General features: G+C 48.9%; 1 protein-coding gene across 3 annotated transcripts in view; it reads right to left on the reverse strand.

Moving 5' to 3' along the window:
- The window catches only part of TOR4A (torsin family 4 member A), a 58384-nt gene that overhangs the window by 31235 nt on the left and 8390 nt on the right, over positions 1-18759 (reverse strand). The window contains exon 1 of one of the 3 annotated variants that reach the window (XM_088469114.1): positions 1284-1369. The exons of the other annotated variants lie outside the window; for them this stretch is intronic. The gene's annotated coding sequence lies outside the window, so the exon portion shown is untranslated. Of the gene's footprint in view, positions 1-1283; positions 1370-18759 lie in introns of those variants that run through there. 3 annotated transcript variants of the gene reach the window in all.

Below are 18759 nucleotides of genomic sequence, written 5' to 3' on the forward strand. Positions count from 1 at the left end.
CCTCGCACCGCCCAACATACTGTCGTGGGTACAGACTGCACGATTTGTCGTTCCGACCCAGCTTAAATGAGATTATTGCATACGGTATGACAAAATATTACGTAGCCCCTTAGGCGCCTTCGTATATATATCCTCACAGTACCTATACCCGTATACATACCTCCCAACTGTCTCGCTTTTGGTGGGACAGTCCTACTTTTCGGGGACTGTCCCATCACAGTATCACGGGGGAAGGGGAGGTGACTAGCAGAGCAGAGGGTGAATAGATGTCATGCACATGGCAGGGAACAAGAGATTGGCAGGTCTTCATTTCTGCAATATACAGACACTCCGCCACATATAGACACTCCGCCGCGTACAGACACACCGCCACGTGCAGACACTCCGCTGCATATAGACACTCCGCCACATGCAGACACTCCGCCACATATAGACACTCCGCCACGTAGATACTCCACCACTTACAGACACTTCGCCACATGCAGACACTCCGCCATATACAGACACAACACTCCGCCACGTGCAGACACTCTGCCATGTGCAGACACTCAACCCTGTGGGAGCACTCAGTCACATACAGACACTCAGCCACACACAGACACTCCGCTGCAGACAGACACTCAGCCACATACAGACACTCAGCCATGTGCAGACACTCAACCCTGTGGGAGCACTCAGTCACATACAGATACTCAGCCACACACAGACACTCCGCTGCAGACAGACACTCAGCCACATACAGACACTCAGCCATGTGCAGACACTCAACCCTGTGGGAGCACTCAGCCACATACAGACACTCCGCCACATACTCAGCCACGTAGTCACTCAGCCGCATACAGACACTCCGCCGCGTACAGACACTCCGCCGCGTACAGACACTCCGCCGCGTACAGACACTCCGCCACGTACAGACACTCCGCCATGTGCAGACTCTCAGCCATGAGGATACATTTAACCCTGTTGGAGCAGACTCAGCCCAGTGGGTACATTCATCCATGCAGCAGATATTATGCAGGGTATCCCGATCCCCCAGACGTGGCCAGCTCCTACCCACAGAGCACAGACTATAACCTGAGTATAGGAACTGAGGAAGGTGACTGAGGAGGGGAGATGGGATCAGGAGGGGCAGGGGTGGGGTGCAGAGTCTGCCCCATGCCCTGCTGTAAGTCACCAGTAGCAGCAGGTAAAGCTCTGGCCCTGTGTGAATGCCCTGTCCTGTAGCTGTGCCTTTATGATGTAATATATATATATATATATATATATATAATATGAGAGATTACCTTCCGTTCTTCCTCCCAGGGCCAGCTGCCTGCAGCTCACAGTGACTTCTCCTCTCCTCCTGCTGCTGTTACACTCACTGCTTCTGCTGCTGCTGGAGGGGAAATGGGCTCGGGGCGGGGACAAGGCAAAACTTTTTCCTCTCTGCAGTTCTGTTATTCCAGAAACTCCTCCTGTACTTCCCACAGACACTACCTGAGCCCCGGCCCGCAGCCAGCTGCTCCCCCGCACTAGTGCACGCTCTGGGGCTGAAGTCACCTGGCACAATCCACGCTGCAATGCATTTTATCGTCTGATCCAGAGGTGCACGCAAACCGCACGCAATGCCCATCTTACGTAGTTGAGCGATTTTAATTTTTTAATATATATGCGCAAAATATTCGGAAAACCCCTATGGCGCAAGCGTTACCCTGTGTGTATGGCTGTATGCACAAACAAGCTGTTACCTACGGGACCGATGATATGACAAACCGAGAGGCAAAACCATGGGCGATCCTGGGTGATGACTGGGAGGTGACCTGAAGTGAACGCAAAAAAATACGTCTCGTGGGCTTTTTATCGGAGTGTCGCGGGCGTGTCAGTGAGAGCGGCGTGTTCTCAGCCGCGCAGCCGCAGCGGCCAGGTTCAGACGCAGAAACTGCACCTGGTGGAAGTGACAATGGTTAGTGCGATGATGCGCCAACAATGGTGTGTCAAGAACCACAGTGGGCAGCAGCTCTGAAAGTGGGCGCCTCGGGGCTTGCACATTCAGGCACGCTCCAGTACACCAGGGGGAGGCAGAAACTAGCAATTGCATATTATCGTACCCGCAAGTCCAGCAACAGGCGCACGTGCGGTCGCAGCATCCTCCTCCTCCTCAGAACAGGCCCTTATTGTTTGGGGTTTTTTTGCATGCAGGGTAAATACCGGCTGCTTTTGCATGAAGCCCACAGTGCAGCTTTATTATTAAGGCCCCCGTGCATCACCGATCAATTGGGGCAATTCTGCAATTTGCAGATGACTGTGTAAAACAATCTGCAATTTACGGGGTGCACAGATCGCAGATTCCAACCAAATATGGATTAGAATGGGTGAATCAGGTTGTTCCATACCAGGGGCTGGCTGGCAACTTTTAGCCTGGGGGGCAAATGCATGCAGGCGGCCCTGGCAGAGGAGTAGCGTGTAGCCAGGGTGCCCGGAGTACGTGCGTGCTACGGTGCCCCCCCCCTCCTCAAGTGTTCCAGGGAGGAGGCGGTCCATATTGGTTTAATGTAAAGTAAAAATAAAGATTAGGGGCAGCCCCCTGTAGTGGTGCCCATATGCAGTGCCCGCTGTGCCCCAGGAGAGAACCCCCTTATGCAGGCCTCCAGTAGTGCCCCAGTAGTGATCCCCCTATGCAGTGCCCCCAGTAGTGCTCCCCCCTGTGCAGTGCCCCTTGTGCCCCCAGTAGTAAGCCCCTTATTTAGTGCTCCCAGTAGTGGTCGCCGCCAGCCGCTCCTCCATCAGTCCTCCCCGGGCCGGCCCGCTCTGCATTATGGGAGAGACGTCATGACGTCTCTCACATTACCCACTGCAGGAGCCGGAAGATGGAGCGGCTCCTGCAGTGGGTGCAGTAGTCACTGAGAGTCTGACAGACTCTCATTGGCTGCTAATTAAAACAAACACACAGCTGCCGGTGCCGGCGGCTGTGTGTTTATCAGTCATTGTGTAGTCACCGTGTAGTGCTGACCAAACTCCGTCCGGTCAGCGCTACACGCGCGGTGCAGCTGTGTCACAGAGACACAGACTGCCCGCGGCCCCCCAACGTCCTGACGCTCTTTCCCGCCGCCTCAAAAATTGACAATTGGGGAGGGAGGGAAAGTTCAAGAAAAAAAAAGAGGCAGAGCCCTGCCTGACTTTGCACTAAATAAAATAACTCCTCCCACCATCTATGACCCAACTGCTTCTAATAGGCTGACATTAAAACTCCAATTATTAACCCTATAAATACCACTACACTGGACCTATTTATGCTCCCAAAATGCCTAGGAGTTTAAGCTTGTTCCTGTACATAAAGTACAATCTCTCCTCATGAACCTGATTACCAGCCCTGTGCACAGTTCACATAAAACTTACATGTGTTCTCTTTCTATACTCACACAATTCTCTGACCCCAGACCAACTTTGCTGTGTGATTGGGTCATATAACCATCAAGCACTTACCACTTATGCAATCTGGCTGGACCAGTTTTGCAATACTTTATTCAGCATGTAACCTTTTATCCTATAGAGTGTAAGCCTGTGACAGGGCCCTCCTACCTCTCTGACTTTCTGTTAATATCTTGTTTTATTACTGTTGTATTCCCCATTGTATAGTGTAACGTAATATGCTGGCCCTAGGTAAATAAAGAAAGCTTTGTGCTGCATGCTTGCCCTTTCGCAATTTTCAAAATGACAACAACTGATAAAAATGTTAAAGGGGAATTACTCTTTTTTAAAAATGTTACTTATTATTACTCTCTCTATGACAAGCAGAATGCAGGCGAGTTTCCCATCTGGGATACCTACTCTTGCTGGAGTTGAGGTTGCTGGGGTCTTTGTTTTGGTCATCAGGACGCCTAATGCTTGTACAGATGAAAGTGATTTGTTAATCCACCAGATCAATATAATACAATCACCCAATAAGGTGTCCCCATTACAGGGCTGTGGTCTGTTCCCGCTGCCATCTGTTGTATAACCGTCCTGGAACCGCACATCATGGCCAGCCTACCATAATAGGTGGATAAAAGTGCAGAAGAACAATGGCGAAATGATTGGCGCATATCGACGCCGCTAATTGAATCAGGCCCTTAGTGACTGCACTTCAATGATGCCCCACGATTGGAGCAAGGCTGGTATCATTGGAGCCAGCTCTATGGGTCCTCGAGCACCCCCAATTTTTGTGCTGCCAAAGTCATAGAGTAGGATGCAATATGAGCACCCCCAAAAATTGAAAACAAACTAGTCTCCCATGGCTGGTATTACACCATAAGGTCATGGTAGAGGACGTACAGACATGCACGGGCACCCGACTACATCTGAGACACACCCGCAAAGCAAATATCCAAGCAATTTCCGGTCATTATTTGAATAAATACATTCTGGTAACAGTGCCCTTTGTCTGGTAACAGTGCCCTTTGTCTGGTAACAGTGCCCTATGTATGGTAACAGTGCCCTTGGTCTGGTAACAGTGCCCTTTGTCTGGTAACAGTGCCCTATGTCCGGGAGTTAGTTGTCACAACAAGGTCTCCTGTATTGATTAATGTGTCACCAGCAGATCTGAATTTAGCTTTGAGATGTACGTGCTCTTAAAGGATAAATAGCTATAAACAGTTCATTTTGTCAGGCAGGTGTAAGTTTAGGAACGTGGAAGGTTAATGTACCAAAGAATTCCATAAATTGCTGGCAAGATAGTATCATTTCAGGTAGAACATATCTTGTATTTTCACTGCAATGATCAGTACCACAGGGGAAAAAAATGGGATGTAGTCAGTACCCCGGCTGTCAGTATCCCGACTGTCAGTATTCCGAGGGTTAGGGTTAGGCACTAGGGGGTATAAGGTTAGGGTTAGGCTGTGGGGGGGAGGGCTAGGGGTAGAGTAGCATACTTGTCTGCTTCTGTCAGCACTGTAACCCAGTCTGGATGCCGACGTCTGGATTGTAAGCCCCGGGATCCAGAACACCGGCATCCGTTACCCAACCCCACAAAAATTATGCTCAAAACAAAAATAAAACAAACATATAGTGCAAAGAGTGAGTAAAACGCCAGTTTGCGTGGCATATGCTGTATTATTACACGCCGATCGCCCGTACTCACCTGCCAATGGACAGATGTGTCTGCAGACGTATCTGTCCATCGGCTGTGCAGCACAGCCAATGCGATATGTCGATGAACGCCGATATTCTCCGACATGTCACGGTACACAATGCCCAACAGGGAGCAGATACATTGGCGGATCAATTACTGTCATTTTTCATACACAGCCTGTGAGATGACAGTTGGGAGCTGACTGGCTGGTACCTTATCACTTTTCACTCTGTCTCCTAACACTGCTTAGTAAATAGACCCCTATGTCAATATTTTTGAAAATTAAAGTCATGGAGATTAATCAGTAAAAAGAGAGCACGGCAAACAGCGCGTTGCGAGTGATGTGTGCATTGGGGTGTATCTAGTGCCACCCTGGGGTGTGTCCAGCACTACTTAGAACAGAGGCCCTATTTCAGAGCCGGACGCTCTGACAGAGTGCTCGCTCTGAATCAGGGCCGTCCTTTTTCATTTTTAGAGCGGCCTCCTGGCAACTTGTATAGCTTTGGGTGACCACCCACAGCTATAGCGAGCGGCCAGGAAGATGGTCGCGATGGTCAAGACCATCGCGACCATCGGGCTTGCGACGAGACCCTTGTGGTAGGGTCTCGTTGCCGCAAGCCCTTGAGTGCTTTCGGCTCTATCAGAGCCGAAGGCACTCCCACTAACATCACTTGTGATGACAGTGGGGCCGGCCCTAGACGGTAGGCGTTCCCATGGGAACGCCTCCATCTGGGCAGGCACGCCCACCAGAGGGGGCGTGCTGTCACTCAACATCGACAGCACGCCCCCTTTGGTGCGAGACCCGGAGCAATGGTTTGCCCGTCGCTATCCGGGTCTCGCGCACACGCACGACGGAGCCGCCTCCGTCGTACGCATGCGCACTGGGCCAACATCGACCCGCTTGCGAGCGGGTCTGAATTAGGCCCAGACTTTGCACCTTACAGTTACCCTGAGGCAGGAAAAGAACATTTGCAGGCGCATGGCATTAACAAACATGGATATTTTCCACAGCTGTTTGTACTTTAATCACACTACTCATGTCGTATAAAGCAGATTAGTGTTATCTAGTGAAAACTTCTGATATTTGGTTTGGCAAAGCATCAGATTTTTCAACGGCTCCTTCATATTTCTACATTGATCTGCTGATCTGCATGGCAGCTTACATCAATCCCTCTGAATTAAGAAACCTGCCTAAAATATCATTATTATTATTTTATTTACATGGTACCACAGGGGTTCCCGATGGATCACACAGCAAAGTTATAAAGTACATGGGTGATCAGACAGGAGAGTCACAGATAAATAGCCAATATCTGCAGGTTACATCATTACGTAGCGATCACACAGGAGGAAAGGGCCCTGATGCCAAGAGCTTACATTCTACAGGGGCTATGGGATGACAATTAAAGAGAGTGATGAGGTATTTATTACCAGTCGTGTTATAAGAAAAAACTTGTCCACATGCTCATAAGTCATTTATACATATTAAGATGTACAATAATCTAATGAGGATAAATATATATTTCTGAACTAATTACTGTAGCTAAAAGATTTCCAAACAAGCCGCTGTGATTTGTGTGTATTTTACAGTAAAGCTGGGTACGCACTACGCGATCTGTCTTACGCTATATATCGTTTGGCGCGGATCCGACCGATATATCGCGCAGAACACATAGTGTGTACGCCTGATCGAGCGTGCCTGGCAGGATGACTATTGGGAGTCTGGGAGGACTCAGTGAAATGTGTGAGTCTCCTGTACTTTCTGGAATAGTTGGCAAGTATAGCTTCATGTCCAGAAATGTGGTGTAAACCCAAAGCAAATTTGGAAAGGTTCCTGTACTCTCATCAAAGAACGCTAACTACAATTGTATAAATTAGTTTCTATTCATAAGTTAATAAAATAATATATGAAAATGTAAATATTCCCTCCCCAAGGGCTCTATTTATTAACATTATTTTTACTAAAATAAAGTGAAGTCTCTGGGTCTGATTCAGATTTGCACAGATCTCTCTTAACAGATGCACACTGCAATTTGTACATAGGGTACATGCGCAGAAGCAACTTTAAGAGTTTGCAGGAACCACTAGTACTGTATGCTCTCTGTATTGTGCAGGAACCACTAGTACTGTATGCTCTCTGTATTGTGCAGGAACCACTAGTACTGTATACTCTCTGTATTGTGCAGGAACCACTAGTACTGTATGCTCTCTGTATTGTGCAGGAACCACTAGTACTGTATACTCTCTGTATTGTGCAGGAACCACTAGTACTGTATACTCTCTGTATTGTTCAGGAACCACTAGTACTGTATACCATCTGTATTGTGCAGGAACCACTAGTACTGTATACTCTCTGTATTGTGCAGGAATCACTAGTACTGTATACTCTCTGTATTGTGCAGGAATCACTAGTATACTCTTTATATTGTGCAAGAATCACCAGTGGTGCCGAGAGGGGGGGGGGAGTGGGTACTAATTACCCGTGCCCGGGCTTGCTGAAGGGGCTCAGCAGGGGACCAGGTCCGGCACCACTCCCCCCCTCTTACATCACATATTGTGCAGGTATCACTAGTATACTCTCTATATTGTGCATGAATCACTAGTATATTCTCTATATTGTGCAGGAATCACTACTATTCTGTCTATATTGTGCAGAAATCATTAGAATGCAATATATATTGTGCAGGAATCACTTGTATACTCTATATTGTGCATGAATCACTAGAATACTCTCTATATAGTGCGGGAATCACTAGTATAATCTTTATATTGTGCAAAAATCACTAGTATACTCACTATATTGTGCAGGAATCACTAGTATACTCTATAGTGTGCAGGAATCACTAATATACTCTCTATATTGTGCAGGAATCACTAGTATACTCTATAGTGTGCAGGAATCACTAATATACTCTCTATATTGTGCAGGAATCACTAGTATACTCTCTATATTGTGCAGGAATCACTAGTATACTCTCTATATTGTACAGGAATCACTAAAATATCCTCTATATAGTGTAGTAATCACTAGTACTGTATACTTTTATATTGTGCAGGAATCACTAGTACAGTCTCTATATTGTAAAGGAATCACTGGTATACTCTCTATAATGTGCAGGAATCACTAGTATGCTCTCTATATTGTGCAGGAATCACTAGTATACCATCTATATTGTGCAGGAATCACTATATTGTGCAATAATTACTGGTATACTCTCTATATTGTGCATGAATCACTAGTATACTCTCTATATTGTGCAGGAATCACTAGTATACTCTATAGTGTGCAGGAATCACTAATATACTCTCTATATTGTGCTGGAATCACTAGTATACTCTCTATATAGTGCAGGAATCACTAGTATACTCTCTATATTGTACAGGAATCACTAAAATATCCTCTATATAGTGTAGTAATCACTAGTACTGTATACTTTTATATTGTGCAGGAATCACTAGTACAGTCTCTATATTGTACAGGAATCACTGGTATACTCTCTATAATGTGCAGGAATCACTAGTATGCTCTCTATATTGTGCAGGAATCGCTGGTATACCCTCTATATTGTGCAGGAATCACTAGTATACCCTCTATATTGTGCAGGAATCACTAGTATACTCTCTATATTGTGCAGGAATCACTATATTGTGCAGTAATTACTGGTATACTCTCTATATTGTGCAGGAATCACTAGTATACTCTCTATATTGTGTAGGAATCACTAGTATACTCTCTAACTTGTGCAGGAATCACTAAAATATCCTCTATATAGTGTAGTAATCACTAGTACTGTATACTTTTTATATTGTGCAGGGATCACTAGTATACTCTCTATATTGTACAGAAATCACTGGTATACTCTCTATATTGTGCAGGAATCACTAGTATGCTCTCTATATTGTACAGGAATCACTGGTATACCCTCTATATTGTGCAGGAATCACTAGTATACCATCTATATTGTGCAGGAATCACTAGTATACTCTACATTGTGCAGGAATCGCTAGTATACTCTCTATATTCTATCAGGAATCGCTAGAATACCCTCTATATAGTGCAGGAATTGCTAGAATACCCTCTATATTGTACAGGAATCACTAGTATACTTTCTATATTGTGCAGGAATCACTAGTATACTTTCTATATTGTGCAGGAATCACTAGTATACTTTCTATATTGTGCAGGAATCACTAGTATACTTTCTATATTGTGCAGGAATCACTAGTATACTTTCTATATTGTGCAGGAATCACTAGTATACTCTATATATCAGGGGTGGCCAACCAGTCAGAATCAAAGAGCCCAAAAATATCTGTAGGTATCTCAAAGAGCCGAGATCATGTGCAAGCTGAAGGCGCACATGCAAAAGGGGTGTGGCCTTGTGCCAGCTAGGCCCCTGACATGATTTTTTGTAGGAGTATGTAAAAGCGCATGCACACAATCACAGTGGAGGTAACTATTAAAGGGAAAGAAAAAGCCAGAACAATATAATAAACATTGAAAAAAAACAGATCCACATAAAATACGCTGAAAAAGCCACATCCACAAATACACTGAATAAGCCAGATCCACATAAAATATACTGAAAAAGCCACATCCACATAAAATACACTGAAATAGCCACATCCACAAAAAATAACAAAAATAAACCATAACAGATTCACATAATACATTGCATCATACATGCCTACTCTCCCGGGAATCGCTGGAGGCTCCCGATTTTTCGGTTAACCCCCCACACCCCCGGAAGAGTAGACATATCTCCCGCATCCCGCCCACTTCCTTGTGAAGTGGGCAGGATGGGGAGAGTTTACCTGGAATTTTTGGGTCAGTCAGGAAGGGGCGGGGCTAAATGGTGCAAATCATGTAATTTAGCCCTGCCCCCTCTGAATAGCGGGCTTTTTCCTGTAAAGGGGTGGTGCCTAATGTCATCTATCGTCTGGCCCCTACCCCGATTGAGCGGATGCCAGGCGCCGCAGAGGACAGCCGCCGGGGAGGGAGGGTTAGGTTTAGGGCTCCCGGGGGGGACTTAGGGTTAGGCACCCCCCCGGGAGCACAGTGCCTGTAATCACCAACTACCCAGAGCCAGGAACTAGCACAGTGCCTGTAATCACCAACTGCCCAGAGCCAGGAACTAGCACAGTGCCTGTAATCACCAACTGCCCAGAGCCAAGAACTAGCACAGTGCCTGTAATCACCAACTGCCCAGAGTCAGGAACTAGCACAGTGCCTGTAATCACCAACTGCCCAGAGTCAGGAACTAGCACAGTGCCTGTAATCACCAACTGCACAGAGTCAGGAACTAGCACAGTGCCTGTAATCACCAACTGCCTGGAGTCAGGAACTAGCACAGTGCCTGTAATCACCAACTGCCCAGAGCCAGGAACTAGCACAGTGCCTGTAATCACCAACTGCCCATAGCCAGGAACTAGCACAGTGCCTGTAATCACCCACTGCCCAGAGCCAGGAACTAGCACAGTGCCTGTAATCATCCACTGCCCAGAGTCAGGGACTAGCACAGTGTCTGTAATCACCAACTGCCCAGAGTCAGGAAGTAGCACAGTGCCTGTAATCACCAACTGCCCAGAGCTAGGAACTAGCACAGTGCCTGTAATCACCAACTGCCCAGAGCCAGGAAGTAGCACAGTGCCTGTAATCACCAACTGCCCAGAGCCAGGAACTAGCACAGTGCCTGTAATCACCAACTGCCTAGAGCCAGGAACTAGCACAGTGCCTGTAATCACCAACTGCCCAGAGTCAGGAACTAGCACAGTGCCTGTAATCACCCACTGCCCATAGCCAGGAACTAGCACAGTGCCTGTAATCACCCACTGCCCAGAGCCAGGAACTAGCACAGTGCCTGTAATCATCCACTGCCCAGAGTCAGGAACTAGCACAGTGCCTGTAATCACCAACTGCCCAGAGTCAGGAAGTAGCACAGTGCCTGTAATCACCAACTGCCCAGAGCTAGGAACTAGCACAGTGCCTGTAATCACCAACTGCCCAGAGCCAGGAAGTAGCACAGTGCCTGTAATCACCAACTGCCCAGAGCCAGGAACTAGCACAGTGCCTGTAATCACCAACTGCCTAGAGCCAGGAACTAGCACAGTGCCTGTAATCACCAACTGCCCAGAGCCAGGAACTAGCACAGTGCCTGTAATCACCAACTGCCCAGAGCCAGGAACTAGCACAGTGCCTGTAATCACCAACTGCGCAGAGCCAGGAACTAGCACAGTGTCTGTAACCACCAATTGCGCAGAGCCAGGAACTAGCACAGTGCCTGTAATCACCAACTGCCCAGAGCCAGGAACTAGCACAGTGTCTGTAATCACCAACTGCGCAGAGCCAGGAACTAGCACAGTGCCTGTAATCACCAACTGCCCAGAGCCAGGAACTAGCACAGTGCCTGTAATCACCAACTGCCCAGAGCCAGGAACTAGCAGTGCCTGTAATCACCAACTGCCCGGAGCCAGGAACTAGCACAGTTTCTGTAATCACCAACTGCGCAGAGCCAGGAACTAGCACAGTGCCTGTAATCACCCACTGCCCAGAGCCAGGAACTAGCACAGTGCCTGTAATCACCCACTGCGCAGAGCCAGGAACTAGCACAGTGCCTGTAATCACCCACTGCCCAGAGCCAGGAACTAGCACAGTGCCTGTAATCATCCACTGCCCAGAGTCAGGGACTAGCACAGTGTCTGTAATCACCAACTGCCCAGAGTCAGGAAGTAGCACAGTGCCTGTAATCACCAACTGCCCAGAGCTAGGAACTAGCACAGTGCCTGTAATCACCAACTGCCCAGAGCCAGGAAGTAGCACAGTGCCTGTAATCACCAACTGCCCAGAGCCAGGAACTAGCACAGTGCCTGTAATCACCAACTGCCTAGAGCCAGGAACTAGCACAGTGCCTGTAATCACCAACTGCCCAGAGCCAGGAACTAGCACAGTGCCTGTAATCACCAACTGCCCATAGCCAGGAACTAGCACAGTGCCTGTAATCACCCACTGCCCAGAGCCAGGAACTAGCACAGTGCCTGTAATCATCCACTGACCAGAGTCAGGAACTAGCACAGTGCCTGTAATCACCAACTGCCCAGAGTCAGGAAGTAGCACAGTGCCTGTAATCACCAACTGCCCAGAGCTAGGAACTAGCACAGTGCCTGTAATCACCAACTGCCCAGAGCCAGGAAGTAGCACAGTGCCTGTAATCACCAACTGCCCAGAGCCAGGAACTAGCACAGTGCCTGTAATCACCAACTGCCCAGGGCCAGGAACTAGCACAGTGCCTGTAATCACCAACTGCCCAGAGCCAGGAACTAGCACAGTGCCTGTAATCACCAACTGCGCAGAGCCAGGAACTAGCACAGTGTCTGTAACCACCAATTGCGCAGAGCCAGGAACTAGCACAGTGCCTGTAATCACCAACTGCCCAGAGCCAGGAACTAGCACAGTGTCTGTAATCACCAACTGCGCAGAGCCAGGAACTAGCACAGTGCCTGTAATCACCAACTGCCCAGAGCCAGGAACTAGCACAGTGCCTGTAATCACCAACTGCCCAGAGCCAGGAACTAGCACAGTGCCTGTAATCACCAACTGCCCGGAGCCAGGAACTAGCACAGTTTCTGTAATCACCAACTGCGCAGAGCCAGGAACTAGCACAGTGCCTGTAATCACCAACTGCCCAGAGCCAGGAACTAGCACAGTGCCTGTAATCACCAACTGCGCAGAGCCAGGAACTAGCACAGTGCCTGTAATCACCAACTGCCCAGAACCAGGAACTAGCACAGTGCCTGTAATCACCAACTGCCCAGAGCCAGGAAGTAGCACAGTGCCTGTAATCACCAACTGCCCAGAGCCAGGAACTAGCACAGTGCCTGTATTCACCAACTGCCCAGAGCCAGGAACTAGCACAGTGCCTGTAATCACCAACTGCCCAGAGCCAGGAACTAGCACAGTGCCTGTAATCACCAACTGCGCAGAGCCAGGAACTAGCACAGTGTCTGTAACCACCAATTGCGCAGAGCCAGGAACTAGCACAGTGCCTGTAATCACCAACTGCCCAGAGCCAGGAACTAGCACAGTGTCTGTAATCACCAACTGCGCAGAGCCAGGAACTAGCACAGTGCCTGTAATCACCAACTGCCCAGAGCCAGGAACTAGCACAGTGCCTGTAATCACCAACTGCCCAGAGCCAGGAACTAGCACAGTGCCTGTAATCACCAACTGCCCGGAGCCAGGAACTAGCACAGTTTCTGTAATCACCAACTGCGCAGAGCCAGGAACTAGCACAGTGCCTGTAATCACCAACTGCCCAGAGCCAGGAACTAGCACAGTGCCTGTAATCACCAACTGCGCAGAGCCAGGAACTAGCACAGTGCCTGTAATCACCAACTGCCCAGAACCAGGAACTAGCACAGTGCCTGTAATCACCAACTGCGCAGAGCCAGGAACTAGCACAGTGCCTGTAATCACCAACTGCCCAGAGCCAGGAAGTAGCACAGTGCCTGTAAGCACCAACTGCCCAGAGCCAGGAACTAGCACAGTGCCTGTAATCACCAACTGCCCAGAGCCAGGAACTAGCACAGTGCCTGTAATCATCCACTGCCCAGAGCCAGGAACTAGCACAGTGCCTGTAATCACCAACTGCCCAGAGTCAGGAACTAGCACAGTGTCTGTAATCACCAACTGCGCAGAGCCAGGAACTAGCACAGTGTCTGTAATAACCAACTGCCCAGACCCAGGAAGTAGCACAATGCCTGTAATCACCAACTGCCCAGAGACAGGAACTAGCACAGTGCCTGTAATCACCAACTGCGCAGAGCCAGGAACTAGCACAGTGTCTGTAATCACCAACTGCCCAGAGCCAGGAACTAGCACAGTGCCTGTAATCATCCACTGCCCAGAGTCAGGAACTAGCACCGTGCCTGTAATCACATGCCGATGGTGGCGTGTCATGAATTTCCGATGATGTTACAGAGAGCAGAGATGCAGAAAATGGGATCGTCTCAGTGCTGCACAGTCAGACGCCGGCTACTACACCAAGGGAAGGCTGATTATTATCGCAGCCGCGACTCCGGCAACAAGCGGAAGAGCGGACGCAGCAGACCCTGTGTTTGGAGTGTTACTACTACTCTTGTACCCAATGAAAGTTTAGGAAAGATCTATTCAGGCGCTCGGCCTCAGAAACACATCAAACCTACAGATATTTCAGATAATAGTTTACAGGATGCTTATTTCTCAGTTATATATATAATTATGATATACCACTTCCTGCACATAACACATATATATATATAGCGTGGCCTGTACCGGACAGGAAGAGCCTGGCTACATCAGTCTGCTCTATGTATATAAAATAAACTCTACATGCATACAGTTCAGCCATTCTTCCCATATGGATTACTCCCAGCATGACTCGGTCCTGCAGGGAGATGACGGCACACACACGTTATTTCCAATTACCAACACGCCTATAATAATACCATTCATTTCATTCACATTATTATTGGGCATTGCAGTTAGTTTGGGGCCACAGCTCATGGGTGTAACTACTATAGGTGCAAGGGGTACAGCTGCTATGGGGCCCAGAGCTGAGGGCGGCCATCTTCCTTGTCACATGGGTGTAACTACTATAGGTGCATGGGGTGCAGCTGCTATGGGGCCCAGAGCTGAGGGCGGCCATCTTCCTTGTCACATGGGTGTAACTACTATAGGTGCATGGGGTGCAGCTGCTATGGGGCCCAGAGCTGAGAGCGGCCATCTTCCTTGTCACATGGGTGTAACTACTATAGGTGCATGGAGTGCAGCTGCTATGGGGCCCAGAGCTGAGGACGGCCATCTTCCTTGTCACATGAGTGTAACTACCATAGGTGTAAGGGGTGCGGCTGCTATGGGGCCCAGAGCTGAGGGCGGCCATCTTCCTTGTCACATTGGGTGTAACTACCATAGGTGCAAGGGGTGCAGCTGCTATGGTGCCCAGAGCTGAGGGTGGCCATCTTCCTTGTCACATGGGTGTAACTACCATAGGTGTAAGGGGTGCAGCTGCTATAGGACCCAGAGCTGAGGGCCCATCTTCCTTGTCACATGGGTGTAACTACCATAGGTGCTAGGGGTGCAGCTGCTATAGGGCCCAGGGCTGAGTACGGCCATCTTCCTTGTCACATGGGTGTAACTACCATAGGTGTAAGGGGTGCAGCTGCTATGGGGCCCAGATCTGAGGGGCCCATCTTCCTTGTCACATGGGTGTAACTACCATAGGTGTAAGGGGTGCAGCTGCTATGGTGCCCAGAGCTGAGGGGACCCATCTTCCTTGTCACATGGGTGTAACTACCATAGGTGTAAGGGGTGCAGCTGCTTTGGGGCCCAGAGCTGAGGGGACCCATCTTCCTTGTCACATGGGTGTAACTACCATAGGTGTAAGGGGTGCAGCTGCTATAGGGTACAGAGCTGAGGGCGGCCATCTTCCTTGTCACATGGGTGTAACTACCATAGGTGTAAAGGGTGCAGCTGCTATGGGGCCCAGAGCCGAGGGGCCCATCTTCCTTGTCACATGGGTGTAACTACCATAGGTGTAAGGGGTGCAGCTGCTATAGGGCCCAGAGCTGAGGGGCCCATCTTCCTTGTCACATGGGTGTAACTACCATAGGTGTAAGGGGTACAGCTGCTATGGGGCCCAGAGCTGAGGGCGGCCATCTTCCTTGTCACATGGGTGTAACTACCATAGATGTAAGGGGTGCAGCTGCTATAGGACCCAGAGCTGAGGGGGCCATCTTCCTTGTCACATGGGTGTAACTACCATAGGTGTAAGGGGTGCGGCTGCTATGGGGCCCAGAGCTGAGGGCGGCCATCTTCCTTGTCACATTGGGTGTAACTACCATAGGTGCAAGGGGTGCAGCTGCTATGGGGCCCAGAGCTGAGGGCGGCCATCTTCCTTGTCACATGGGTGTAACTACCATAGGTTTAAGGGGTGCAGCTGCTATAGGACCCAGAGCTGAGGGCCCATCTTCCTTGTCACATGGGTGTAACTACCATAGGTGCTAGGGGTGCAGCTGCTATAGGGCCCAGGGCTGAGTACGGCCATCTTCCTTGTCACATGGGTGTAACTACCATAGGTGTAAGGGGTGCAGCTGCTATGGGGCCCAGATCTGAGGGGCCCATCTTCCTTGTCACATGGGTGTAACTGAAATAGGTGTAAGGGGTGCAGCTGCTATGGTGCCCAGAGCTGAGGGGACCCATCTTCCTTGTCACATGGGTGTAACTACCATAGGTGTAAGGGGTGCAGCTGCTTTGGGGCCCAGAGCTGAGGGGACCCATCTTCCTTGTCACATGGGTGTAACTACCATAGGTGTAAGGGGTGCAGCTGCTATAGGGCCCAGAGCTGAGGGGCCCATCTTCCTTGTCACATGGGTGTAACTACCATAGGTGTAAGGGGTACAGCTGCTATGGGGCCCAGAGCTGAGGGGCCCATCTTCCTTGTCACATGGGTGTAACTACCATAGGTGTAAGGGGTGCAGCTGCTATAGGGCCAAGAGCTGAGGGCGGCCATCTTCCTTGTCACATGGGTGTAACTACCATAGATGTAAGGGGTGCAGCTGCTATAGGACCCAGAGCTGAGGGGGCCATCTTCCTTGTCACATGGGTGTAACTACCATAGGTGTAAGGGGTGCAGCTGCTATAGGGCCCAGAGCTGAGGGCGGCCATCTTCCTTGTCGCATGGGTGTAACTACCATAGGTGTAAGGGGTGCAGCTGCTATTGGGCCCAGAGATAAGGGCGGCCATCTTCCTTGTCACATGGGTATAACTACCATAGGTATAAGGGGTGCAGCTGCTATAGGCCCCAGAGCTGAGGGGCCCATCTTCCTTGTCACATGGGTGTAACTACCATAGCTGTATGGGGTGCAGCTGCTATGGGGCCCAGAGCTGAGGGCGGCCATCTTCCTTGTCATAGTTACATGTGTAATATACATTTTTCACCATTGGGTGGTATATAGGGACCTTTACAAACTTTTGCTATGGGGCCTTCAAATACATACTTACGCCCCTGCCAAAGCTGGTGCCAATGGGTACAGTACAATTTGTTGACGTTCAGAATGTCGGCACTTGAATGTAAGCACGTTCTGAATTTCGACATTCAAAATGGCGCCATGGTCTGGAGGTCAACACGTGATTCATGTCATTGTAACCACGCTCCTTCCACACGGACTCACAATTCACTGCATATTGCTGCAATGGGGGCAGGGCCTAATGACGCAAAGAGGCCCGCCCCCCCTGATTTGGTCAGCTACATCTCTCCTCTCCGGGCTTCCCCTGGAGTGGAGCAACTTAAAGTCGGCAAATATGTCACAATGTCGACAATGTAGAGTGCGTGGATGTCCGTAGCGGCGGTAAGTATTGCTGGTCCTAAGCCCAACCTTAAGCCTCATCGCAGCCTAACCCTAACATCGTCCTGACATCGGTTGTCGACATGTCAAGTCAACATTCTGTCATTGCGAATGTCAACACATTGACTGTCATCATTCTGTCATTGTCGACATTTGAACCAATAGAATAGGATCGTTGTTGGGCATTGCATTGGTTTAAGGGGCGGACGCGCTGGTACCGGGTAGGCATGGCATACTGACAGTGATAACGTAATAAGCAGAGCATATGGCCAGCGTTGATGTAGGACACAGTAGACACTGCCCTGTGTGTTCCTGCACAGAGGTGACATAATAATTAGGGCTGATTTGCCTGTGATGTCATCTGTTTTGTATAGTGAACAGCAGACTTCTGGCTTCTGCTATTTCCCTGCCTCTCTTCCTGTCACACTCTCCAGCTGTGTTATATTATGTCCTATCAATCAGATACATTTCAGCTACAGATACATAACAATGGTGATTGGAAAGATGCTGTAATGACCATGAAAGCTTAGTTCAACAGCAGATTTTTCTCGCTTGGCCCTGGACAACAAATGTTTATCTCCAGTGATGCTACTGCAAATGCTAGGAGTAACCCTCGCGATTCCACCCTCGCCTCGCCGGCAGTATGATTTGCCGTATTCTGCCAGCTATGGCTTCCCCTATCCACCCTGAACTAGTTGTATCAATGAAGGAAGGTGATTTTAAAATTTTTTATTTTCTTTGTATTAAGCCCCCATGACTCCAGTACTGTTTAAAGATAGAAATGTTTATTAATCATCACAACAATGTTTATTAATGGGTTTTTTTAATATGTATATTAATGTGTTTTTTATATGTGTGTATATATATATATATATATATATGTGTGTGTGTGTGTGTGTGTGTGTGTATGTATATATATATATATGTGTGTGTGTGTGTGTGTGTGTGTATTAGGGGTGAGCGGGTTCGGATTTCTGAAATCCGAACCCCCCCGAGCCCCCCCGATCCGAGTCCGATCCGAGTCAGGCTCGACTTTTCCCGCCTGACTCGGATTCTGAAATCGAGGCAAAACGTCATCTTCCCGCCTTCCGAGTCTCGCGGGTTTTGGATCCTATATAAGGTACCCACGTCGGCGCCATTTTCTCACTCGGCTGTGGACAGTGAAGAGGGAGGGTGGGAGTTAGGGCTGTGTAGTGTAGTGTAGTGTAGTGCTGCTGTTGTCCACTACTTCAAAGTCCATAGGGGCTGGCTGTGTTGTGCTGTGCTGCTGTTGTTAATAGGGGCTGTGTCCA

The sequence above is a fragment of the Taudactylus pleione genome, unplaced genomic scaffold (genome assembly GCF_031769625.1).
Source record: "Taudactylus pleione unplaced genomic scaffold, aTauple2 ptg000013l, whole genome shotgun sequence".
In the NCBI taxonomy this organism is placed as follows: domain Eukaryota; kingdom Metazoa; phylum Chordata; class Amphibia; order Anura; family Myobatrachidae; genus Taudactylus; species Taudactylus pleione.